The sequence below is a fragment of the Dasypus novemcinctus genome, chromosome 10, assembly GCF_030445035.2.
Source record: "Dasypus novemcinctus isolate mDasNov1 chromosome 10, mDasNov1.1.hap2, whole genome shotgun sequence".
Taxonomy (NCBI): Eukaryota; Metazoa; Chordata; class Mammalia; order Cingulata; family Dasypodidae; genus Dasypus; species Dasypus novemcinctus.
Window position 1 is genome coordinate 92,114,485 of NC_080682.1, and position 11,263 is coordinate 92,125,747.

General features: G+C 37.4%; 1 pseudogene; it reads right to left on the reverse strand.

The window, feature by feature from the left end:
- Positions 1-6,298: 6,298 nt before the first annotated feature.
- LOC101424043 (olfactory receptor 52E4-like) lies at positions 6,299-7,340 on the reverse strand (annotated as a pseudogene).
- Positions 7,341-11,263: the final 3,923 nt, after the last annotated feature.

The window sequence follows — 11,263 nt, forward strand, 5'->3', positions numbered from 1 at the left end:
CTCTGTCCTTCCCCCTCACTCTGGTTGTCTGTTCTCAGTGTCTATTTGCTGCATCTTCTTTGTCTGCTTCTGTTGCTGTCAGCGGCACTGGAATCTGTGTTTCTTTTTGCTGTGTCATCTTGTTGTGTCATTTCTCCATGTGGGCGGTGCCATTCTTAGGCAGGCTGCACTTTCTTTGGCACTGGGTGGTTCTCTTTATGGGGCACACTCTTTGCGCGTGGGGCTCCCCTACGCGGGTACACACTTGAGTGGCAGGGCTCTCCTTGCGCGCATCAGCACTGTGCATGGGCCAGCTCCACACGGGTCAAGGAGGCCCGGGGTTTGAACTGTGGACCTCCCATGTAGTAGACGGATGCCCTAACCGCTGGGCCAAGTCTGCTTCCTAGCCTATGGCTTCTTAATATCATTAATCTCTTTAACCATATTTTCTTTCAAGTCCTTGAATTGATTTAGGTGATTAGTGTCATTAGTACTGAGTAATTGTCTTAAATCCTGTGTCTCTTCAGGATTTTTGGTTTAGTCCTTTGGCTGGCCCATCTCTTTCTATTTCTTAGTGTAGCTGGTAATTTTTTCCTGATGACTAGGCATCTGATTAGGCTGGTGAATTTAATCTGACAGTTGACTTCTTTCTCATGCCTACTGTTTCATGGCTCTTCTTTGATTTTTGGTATAAATTTTTCTTTAATTTTCGGTACAATTTTTTTCTAAGTTAAAGACTTAGCTTAAATTAGGGCCAGTGGCACACTAATAGGGCACAGATTAGATCCTTGGGTTCTGGGAGATGAGAGACCCCACAAAGCTTTTTTTCTTCTTACGGTTTCCCAGCTAGCCAGTAGATGGTGATCTTTAGCCAAACTTTCCATGGAGGTTTCTCTTTCAGTCTCCACTTTGCCTTGATTTTGTTCTGGCCAGAGCTGAGATTCAAAGCAGGCTCTGCTAGACAAAATCATGAAGGAAAGGTGTCTTCTACCACACCCTATCTCTTCCCAAGTAGAAAGATGTACATTCCCCCATCAGTTAGCTGCAGTGAGCCACAGGTTTTACCCAAACTATTTGCCTTCAGGTTTGCCATACCCTGTTGTGGAGCCTAATAACTCACAGTTTTCATTTTGAGTTCATCTTCTCTCTGTCCCTTGCCCTTCTGAGGATGCACAGCAGTCCCTTGTTCTGCAGATCCCTAAAGCAACTCCCTCAGAAAACTTTTGGCCATTCTTCCATTGTTTTTGTAAGGCCTATCTGCTTTCTCAAATGTCATCTTTTCAGTCATCTCATTAATCATTTTTATTTATTGTTATTTTTTTCTTTCTCTTCCTCTTTAAAATTTTTTTTTGTTATTTTATGTTTTTTCCCATAATCATTTTTAATATATTTTTTAAAAGACTCAGTTTGGTATATCCATATTTTTGACTTCTTTCTTGGTGTTTTCTGGACTTTTATCTTCTTTCTTTATTTTATCTTTTATCTTCTTTCTTTCTTTCCTATTTTTTGTTTGTTTTATATTCTTTTGTTGTACACTGTACATTTTTAAGTATTTTAAATATTTTAAAATGTCAACTCTGTGATTATTCCCTTGGGGCATCTGTTTTCTGGTATTATAACCAGCTGGTGATAAGACAGAGCTTTTATTCAACTTCATTCCTCTTATCAGGAAGTTCTACTCAAGGTGACCTGTCTTACTGGTTCTTTGCATTTCCTGGGCTTTAGTTTGTTAGTTGTTGTAGCACTTTGGTATTATTTATGAATTCAAAAAATAGATATTGAATTTTGTTTGTAAACTGGTCTGTTCCTCTCAGCATATTAGATTGTATGAAATTCAGAAGTTTCACTTTTACACGATTAAATTATGATTAAGGCTTCAATTGGGCCACATCAGTAGATGTTGAGTCTCTCTCTGACAGAAGAGTTACTTAGAGCTTTAATAGTGGAGACCCAGGAAGTAAATACACAGAGAAGCAGATACATGAGGAAAGAAAGAAGGCTCCATTAGATATGGCAGAGGCCTGGGGAAAAGAGATGAACCATTTGACTGATAGTTTACAGCTGGCCTTGTGCAGAGAGCAGAGCAGCTGAGCCCAGACAGAAACAAGCCCAGGGAGAGAGGCAAGACTTATCTAAGCCTAAAGCTTATCTTAGAAAAATCTGGGTCCATGGAGTCTTAAGGGTAAGTAGAAGCCTTAACCTTTGCAGACCTTGACAGCCATCTTGCTCCAACACATGGCAACAGACTTTGGTGATGGAAGTAACTTACACTTTATGGCCTGGTAGCTGTAAGCTACGATTCCAAATAAATGCCTTTTATAAAAACCAACAGATTTATTTTATTTTGCATCAGCACCCCTTTGGCTGACTAATAAAGTTGTTTTGGAGTATGCCTGTTTACAGGATTTGGTTGTCCCCTCTCTTTCCTAGGGGACACACCTTCCTCTTCCTTGTACCTTACGCTGTCATATCTTTATTCCAGACATTAAGTCTCTACAGTTTTTTATACTCCCTTCATTGTTTTCACACTGCTTTTGCCTAGAAGGCAAGGTCTAGCAGGTGGGTCACTCTGCTGACGACTTTTCCAATTCTCTCTTTTTTAGCTGAAAAAGGGTCAAGGGCCTAGGAACTGGGTACAGAATGGCTTCCAATTGCCTTGTAAATGTCAGGAAGCATACAAAAAAACTTCTTTGATAGCTTCCCAAAACTCATCTGTCCTGGCCTGCCCAGCAAATGAAGCCTTTCAGTTAACTTTACCCATACTCCTAAGGAAGTGATGCATCTTTAAATCTCCACCACCTTTGCCCCTGTCCATAGAGGATTGAAACAAAGGCTTCCATTGTCTTTATTTGGAAGGGGGCTGAAAAAGTTACTGCCACTGCCTTCAAAGAGGGAAGATTGAGACTGTAGGTGCCCTTAGAGCTGAGACCCAGCAAATTGAATTCACTAATCAAAAGCCATGATCAGTGATCAGCCATTCCCACTGCTGTTCTTGGGGAAGGGGATTTTTATGTTCCTTTCTCTAGCTATGGATTAGACCTCAAGGAAATCTTCTGTGAGAGTGAGGGATAGGCATTGGCAGCTGTTGTGTGGATAGATCAATTTATGGTCTTTACTTTATTAATCAACTTCTTTCTCCTGCCCTTCTCCGGATGCTGTACAGTGTTCTGCTATCCTCTGGAGTTTTAAAATAGCTGTTTAAAACAGTTCTGCCTGCTTAATAGTTAGTTTGGTGGAAAGACTGAGTCCAGGAGCTCTCTACTCCATCATCTTCTCTGGAAGTCTGCCAGTCTCTTTGGTTTGCTTCTTTGATTGACCTGCTTAGTAGCCTAGGACCTAGAATCTCATCTATATTTTTATCTCAAATCCAAGATAGTATATCTAGGTCATGCCAGATATTAATATTTGTTATCCTGAAGTTATAGTAATCTGGGTAGTGTGGTATTGGCATATAAATAACAAAATAGGTCAATGTAACAGATGAGTGTATATGAAACAGACTCAGCCATCTACTGATATTTGATTTACAACAAAAGTGCCATGCAATGTGGTGTGGAAAGTGGAATTTTCAATAAGTGGTGAAGGATTAAGTGAATAGTTATATAGAAAATTTGATCCCCAATCACATCAGACATAAAAATCAATTCTGGTTGAAACATAGACATAAACATGAAAAACAATAAAGAATATTGAAGGTTACATAGGAGATTAGGCATATTGGATTTTGGATTAGGCAGAGATTTATTAAACAGGACACAGAGAGCACTAACTTTAATGAGAAATATTAATACATTTGATTTCCCAAGTAAAAGCTTGATTTCATAAAAAGAAGCATTAAAAGAGGGAAAAGACAATTCACATAGTGGAAGAAAATATTTGCGAGACATGTATCTAAGAAATAATTAGACTATATAAGTGTAAGCAACTTCTACAAGTCAATAGGAAGACATACTATAAAACAATTTTAAAGAAATGTGCTCGATTTTTAACAGGTGCTGTACTAAAGAGAACATCCAAATGGCCAATATCTCTAGAGAAGTGTTCACTGCACTCTAAGGGATCAGGGAAATGCATATTAAAACAACAGCAAGATAGCATTACATGTCTATTATAATGAAAACAAATAAACACAGACACAAATACACACATGCACACAAAACTAATAATGTTGGTAAGGTTGTGCAGCAATTAGAATGTTCATACATAATGAGTAAAAATGGAAAAAATGTATATAATTTTGGAAAATTGCTTAGTACTTTCCCAAGTCCTAGGGTGAAAGTCCCTATCACACAGCAACCTCATTTTTAAGAGCCATAACTGACGCAAAATGTCTTCCAAAGGATGTGAACAAGAATATTCAAAACAAATTTATTCATAATCATCAACAACTGGATAAAAGCCAAATGTGCATCTAGAATGGATAACTAAATTTGGTATTTTATGCAATGTATTAATATACAATAATTTTTTAAAAACCAACAAACTACAACTGTATATGATAACATGAACGAATCTCAAAGGCATAATTTTGAATAAAAGAAGCTTGTCACAAAAAGTACATATTATATAATTCATATGCAATTTATAAAATAACAAATCTATTATAATAAAATCAGAAAAAAAGGATGGCCTCTGAGAGGTATTGGTCGAGGCCTGGAGTATTCTTCTTGATTTGATAATACCCTATATTTTGGTTTGGACAATGATTATGTGTTATGTAATATTATATAGGTTCAGGGTTGACCAGAAGGCATGCAGTTCCCCAGGCAAATATTCTTCATGGGGCCCTGTCTGTGAAAACAATTTTAGTCACCCCAAGTCAGCATGAAAGCACTGTTCTGGCAGGCCTCTACAATACCATAAAATAAAAACTATGAGCAAGCTACGCTCCACACCACCACCCAGGAATTTGGACTAACTCCATAGGTGCAAGTACTGGAACTGCTTGAAGCATCTGTTCAACCACATGAAAGCAGAGTAGCAGGTTGGGAAGTACCCATAAGGGGAGAGTCCAGAAGGGGCAAAATGGGGCCCAAGTAAGTCCCAGTCTGGGCTTGGAGATCCTGCATGGATCTAAAGCTGCCTATCCGAATAGCACTGCCTGTGCTGGCCAGTTCCAGTCACGGAATGGAATTTAGAAAATTTAGGGGAAGGTATTCCAAAGTGCAGAATCCTGCTTGTGGGTAATACATGTATAATTGTAAAAAATCAATCAAATGGTAAGATTCTTTCACTTTACTATATGTATGCTATTTTTGAATTTTAAAAGCTTAAAAACATCAATTACTACCTACCTACCATGTGAGTAGCAAGATACCATAAGGTAAATACTAACCAAATTGTACAATTGACCAAAAAGTATAAAAAGTAGATAGTACACTGAGGCTTATCTGATAAGCTATAAGGAAAAAATGCAAGTCAGAAAAGGTGTGGGTATTTCAGGGTTCTTAATACATGAAGAATAAATAAATAAATAAAGTTCTTGAGTCTGAGAGCATTAGATTTGTTAGACTGTAGATCATTAGATTTGATTTTTGAGACTGTTATTGACATAGAAAAACTAATTAATTTGGGAGTGTTCATATCTGATCATGATACTGATGTTTGTTTCTATGAAGTCTCTTGCTCGATATGTATACACACACATACATACACACACAAAAACACCACAGCTACATACCGATACACTTTGAACAAAAGGTCACTTATGAAAAGAACTTTGTAGATGTGACAAGCCCAGAAAAGTCCCATGCAGTGTCATGGGAAAATATGTCCAAATTTTCCTTCCTATAAGATTCAAAATTTCATGCATCTCTTTATTTTTATATTTCTAGGAAATATTAGTTTCTGACATAAAATATAAATAAAAATTTATGGATACAAACAATTAAACAAGAAAGGGATGAGAAAAATCTGTCATAAGTATTAAAAATGTATAGTCCTTGATGTAGGAATATATATCAATTTGATAATGTGGGCAATAGAATCAGTGACCAGCAAAGGAAAATAAGCATTTTCTTTTATATAGTCCTATCAGTTTTTTCTCTGTAGAAGTTAAAAGAGGTTGTTGATATGGGAGGAGTGGGGGTGGGGTGGGGAGTGGGGTATATGGGGACCTCTTATACTTTTTAATATAATATTTTGTGTGATCTATGCATCTTTAAAAAAAAGACAAAATATTTCATTTTCAAAATAAAAAAGTAATCCTATTAAAATTTTGCAAATAAGTTGCTCTAAGCCTTAGTTATTCCAGATGTTTTCACAGTGATTTTTCTGACATTAATTATATCATGTACTTTCAAGTGGATGTCACAGGAAACTACAAATAAAGCAATATTAAAGTCAGGGTACTTCTTTGTTTGCAAGATTCTGTAGTGAGAAAGTATGATCTTTTGGTTCCTAAATTAAAATGCATATTTTCAAGACATTTTGTGTTAGTTTTTCTCAAAAATATGTTTGAAACCTGCTCCTGAATCTGCTTAGTCCTGACACCATAGATGATAGGATTAAGGGCAGGTGGGACAACAATATATAGATTGACTAGGAGAATGTGAATGCATCTGGGAACATTCCTGCCAAACCTGTGGTTCATGAAAGAGAAAAAAGCTGGAATGAAGACCAGGATAACACAAATGTGGGAGCCACAAGTATTAAGTGCCTTGAGTCTGGCATCCTGAGAAAGAAGGTGGAAGACAGCTTGGAGTATTAGGAGATGGCAATCAGAATCACATCAACAAACACCATTGATATAAGGATTCATCCAAATATCATGTTTACCTTTATGTTGGCACAAGCCAGCCAAGCAATCCCCATGTGCTCACAGTATTTGTGGGGGATTATATGGCATTCCACAGAAGGGAAGTCTCAAAATGAGAAACACCAGAGGGATAACCAAAATAAAATTAACACCAAACATCACCGCAAGGATGAGTCCGATAGTTGTGCTATGGAGAATCAGACTGTGCCGGAGAGGACTGCAAATGGCAACGTAGTGATCAAAGGCCATGGTGACTGACACAACAGTCTCCATAGCAGTGAACACATGAATGAAGTACATCTGTGTGATACAGTCCCTAACGCTAATCTCCCTTAAGTTAAACCAGAATGTGCCCAACATTTTGGGAACAGTGGTTGTGGACAGGCCCAGATCAATGGAGACCAACATGGCCAAGAAATAAAACATGGGCTGATAAAAACTATGTTCAGTCTTGACCACAAATAGGATAGCAATGTTTCCCATAAGAGCAGTCAAATATGGAACAAAAAGGAAAACCAATCCAAATATTTATCTCTACAAGACCTGGAATATCCATCAGGAGGAAGCACGAGGGGTGGAAAGTGGTGTCATTTGAGACACACATCCCTCTCTGATATTTGAAATCTGAGAGAAAACAAGCCAATTAATAAACAAGTTAAAATTTCAAGCATGTATAATTTATACAAATTATATGTCTTTGAATTATGGATTCATTAAAACATTCAAAATATTAGTTAATTCCTCTTAAGTAATAGCAAACAAATCAGTAAAATCTCTGATTTCATGGGATATTTTGGGGACAGAAAATAACAGAATAAACAAAAATATGTGTTGTATATATATGTATGTGTGTGTATGTATATATATATATCTATGCATACCAGTAAAATTTAAGATATGTAAGTATTTTCAAGAAGAACAAAGGATGAAAAATGGACAATGATGAAACTGGTCTTTTAAAATATGATAGTGAGAGAAATCGCTAATAAAGTAGTGACATTTAAACAGAAATAAATGGGGCTGATTTACCCTAAAATTTAAGACGTGGAATGACTCATTTACCCTCTAGAAAGAATCTTCTTCCAGCCGCATGGAACATGAACAGAAAGTGGTGACAATCACTCTACTCTGACAAGGCAATGAAACAGAGCTTTAAGGAAGTAAGTCACCTTCTCTGGGTGATCAGGAAGCAGCTTTGTGAGGAGAAGTGAAGAGAGTTGAACTCTTCCCCTTTGTGTTATGTTCTTCCTCTTCTTTGCTAAGTGGCTGGTGTGGTAAGTTAGAGCTTGGGGTATCTTTGGGAGGTGTCCTGACATTCTCAGCTAAGTAAGACTCCCAAAAGTTGGACAGACCAAGAAAGTACTCACTTTCAAGGGATTTCTCAAGCTTTCTGCTGACATTTTTTTATAGACGTTTACTCTAAAAATTCTGCCTAGGAGAAAAGAGGAATATACCTTATGTTAAAATACTGTCTTTATGCTTATAAGAAACTTGAAATTGATAGGAAATAAAGCAGGAGACCTTACCTCTTCCAAAAATATTAAAATACCTACCTTATGCCTTGCCACATGGTCTGAAACTCCTCTGCTCCTCACAACTCCAACTTTGTTTCAGGGGTATCTTGGTGTGTCACTATTTCTCAGTCCTCCTGTCCCTCATTTCTTGTGTCCCACTTCAAGAGCCCAGCCTTGAGCAGTATTCCCTGCCCTAGCCATGGCATGTGGCTCCTCTCAGGAAGACTTGTACAGTATCTGATCTTCTGACTTCATTACATTTGTTAGCTCTACAAAGGAAAGTTTATATTTATGCAACAGCAGGCTCCTCACCCCAACCCATCTTCCACAGAACTATTAACTCCTAGGGTCTGAAAGTTTCCTTTTCATAAAATTGTTAATCTTCCTGTGATTATATATCTGAGCCATGGGATCTGTGTCTAGCATTTTCCATTATTATTCTCCTCTCTGATCATCCTCACAGACCCTATCTCTGAGCTTCATGTTTGCACCAACAGAATTAAACTATTAGAAGATATTGGCTTTGAGTTGCTAGAAGCAAGAGAATATAACTTCAATAGTATGATATAGCCTGGAGAAATAGTGACTATAAAAATAATCCTAATCTCATGGCATGTAAAAATGGTACTGAATAAGTGTAAGATAGAGGGTGTGAAGGTCTTCTGAGACATTCGCACTGTGGACTAAATAAAGAGACATCGACAACATACATGCCATAGGAAATTGACAGTACACATGCCATATCTTTTAGAACCATGCTAATTAGTGAAAAGTCATAGATATTAGGGGAATAGCATGTTTTTAGGTCCCTCAAAATATATTGCATTCTGGAGCCATTCAGGGAGCTCTAGATTCCTCCCTTTGGATCCAACAGCAGTATGACCTCATAGAAAGCAGCACTTTCAATATTCAGAGCCCAGGTATGCCTTCTCATAATATCTAAACTCCATGTCCCTTTTATTCAGACCACTAAAGATTAGGTTCCCAGTGTCAAGACTGCACCACAAATAAAGCAGGTTTACCCAAGCAGCATAACAGAGTGATAAGTGTAAAGAGGCTGGAAATCTTTCCATATGTAAGTGGACACAAGCTAATAAACGCAATATAGAAACCTGAGAAGTCAGTGAGAAGTGGGAAAATAAGACAAGGTGAAGAAATAGACCTAAATAATTTATGCCATATCTGACATGGAGAGCCAATAGCTTGCCCACTCACTCTGTATGCTTACAGTATTGATTAGATTTATTACTCATTTGTAGCCAATTTGTATGGTATTCTTTAGGAAACTACTACCTCTTTAGGCAATCAACCTGTAGGAACCTGAAAGGTTATCCTTACTAACCATTTATCCAAGGAGTGGTCTCCATTTATTTTACCAGTTAGGAACCCACACTATTTGAATCCATAAGGCTAAGAATCTAGTCACTGACATTAGTGGAGATGACACTGGAGGATAGTTAAGAATTGAATTGTGACCACTGCTAAGATACTGTTTTTAAGGCTTGGTTTTATTCAAGATTTATATCATTAGGTAAGTGTTTCATTCAGAACTTCAGGGAAGGCAGGCACCGGGCACATACAGTTTTTCTTTGTGTCAGCCTTTTCAATGTCCTTTGATTCCCAGGCTTTGTGAAAGATATAAAACATGAAATAATAATTAGATGATGCCTTAATATATGAATGGTAATGAGTTGTCTTTCTAATGCTTTAAATGATATGCAGTAGAATCTACGATTGTAATTCAATTTCTTGATTTGGCATCCAAGGTGTCAGATGATTCCAGGGTCCTAGAGGCTTTTGGTTTATGATTCCTCCAGGGTAATCCATATGGAATAGCTACTTAATTATACCAATCTTATATGAAGATGTTACAATTTTGTAATATTCATTGTCTTCATTTTCTAGATAGTGCATACTCTTTTAGTTTTCTTTCTATGTTATGAACTAATTAGCACCAAACCCATAATCATGGGAGATACCTTGCATTTCACCACATTTATCCCCATAATCAAGGGAGTTCACCTGTTAGTTCAGTGAACTTTCATTGTCCCCCTTAGAGTTATCAACTTCATAATGAGAGGATGAAGATGGGAAGGCCACAATTAGGTGGTGATATGTGTCCCCTCCTCTTTGTTCCCATTTAACAAGATCAAATAACACCCCAGCAATAGTATGCTACCAAAGCATGACCATCCCAGTCTCAAGATGAGTCAGAGAATTACTTACTTTGTTTCATATTTATATTATATAGACACTGATAGAGAGTCACTTTATCAGGAGTATCCTCTATACATTTTTGTTTTGTATTGTATTTTCTTCTGCAGTACCAGTTTAACCATCTCAGTTTACCTCCTTCTTCAGTTGAGGTACTGGTTTATTCTGTCTCTCAACGGGATCTATCCCCTCCTCAGCAATTCCCTCCAAGTCCATTTACAACAGTCTTTGAATACTATCCCTGTGTGTGGGAAATTCTAAGCATTGAAAAGAGGTCACCCAAAACATTTGTTGATCAGCTTCCCAATTCCTGGCCTTGAATTTAGCTGTTCATGCCACCTCTAGCAGACTGCTCTTAAAACACACACACACACACACATTAAACTTTATTTTTAAAGCAGTTTTAGATGGCAGAAAAGTTAAATTGAAAATTTAGGGAATTCCCATATACCCCACTCTCTTCCCCTCTCAGATTTTCCCCAGTAATGACATCTTTTATTAGTGTGGTGCATTTGCTACAATTGAAGAACAAATATTGAAGCATTGCTACTAACCATGACATTTTGCACTGTACAATTTTATAGGTTCGACAAAACATATAATTGTCTGTATCCATCATTGCAATAACATGCAGAACAATTCCAGTGTCCCAAAAATGTCCCAAGTTACACTTATTCTTTCTTCCTCCTCCCCTCAGAATATCTGGTGACCACTCTCTTTACATCAATGTTACAAGTTCTTCCATTTCTAGAATAATAGTAAGTCTACTTCAGTAAATAGTTGCATTCCCCTCTTATGT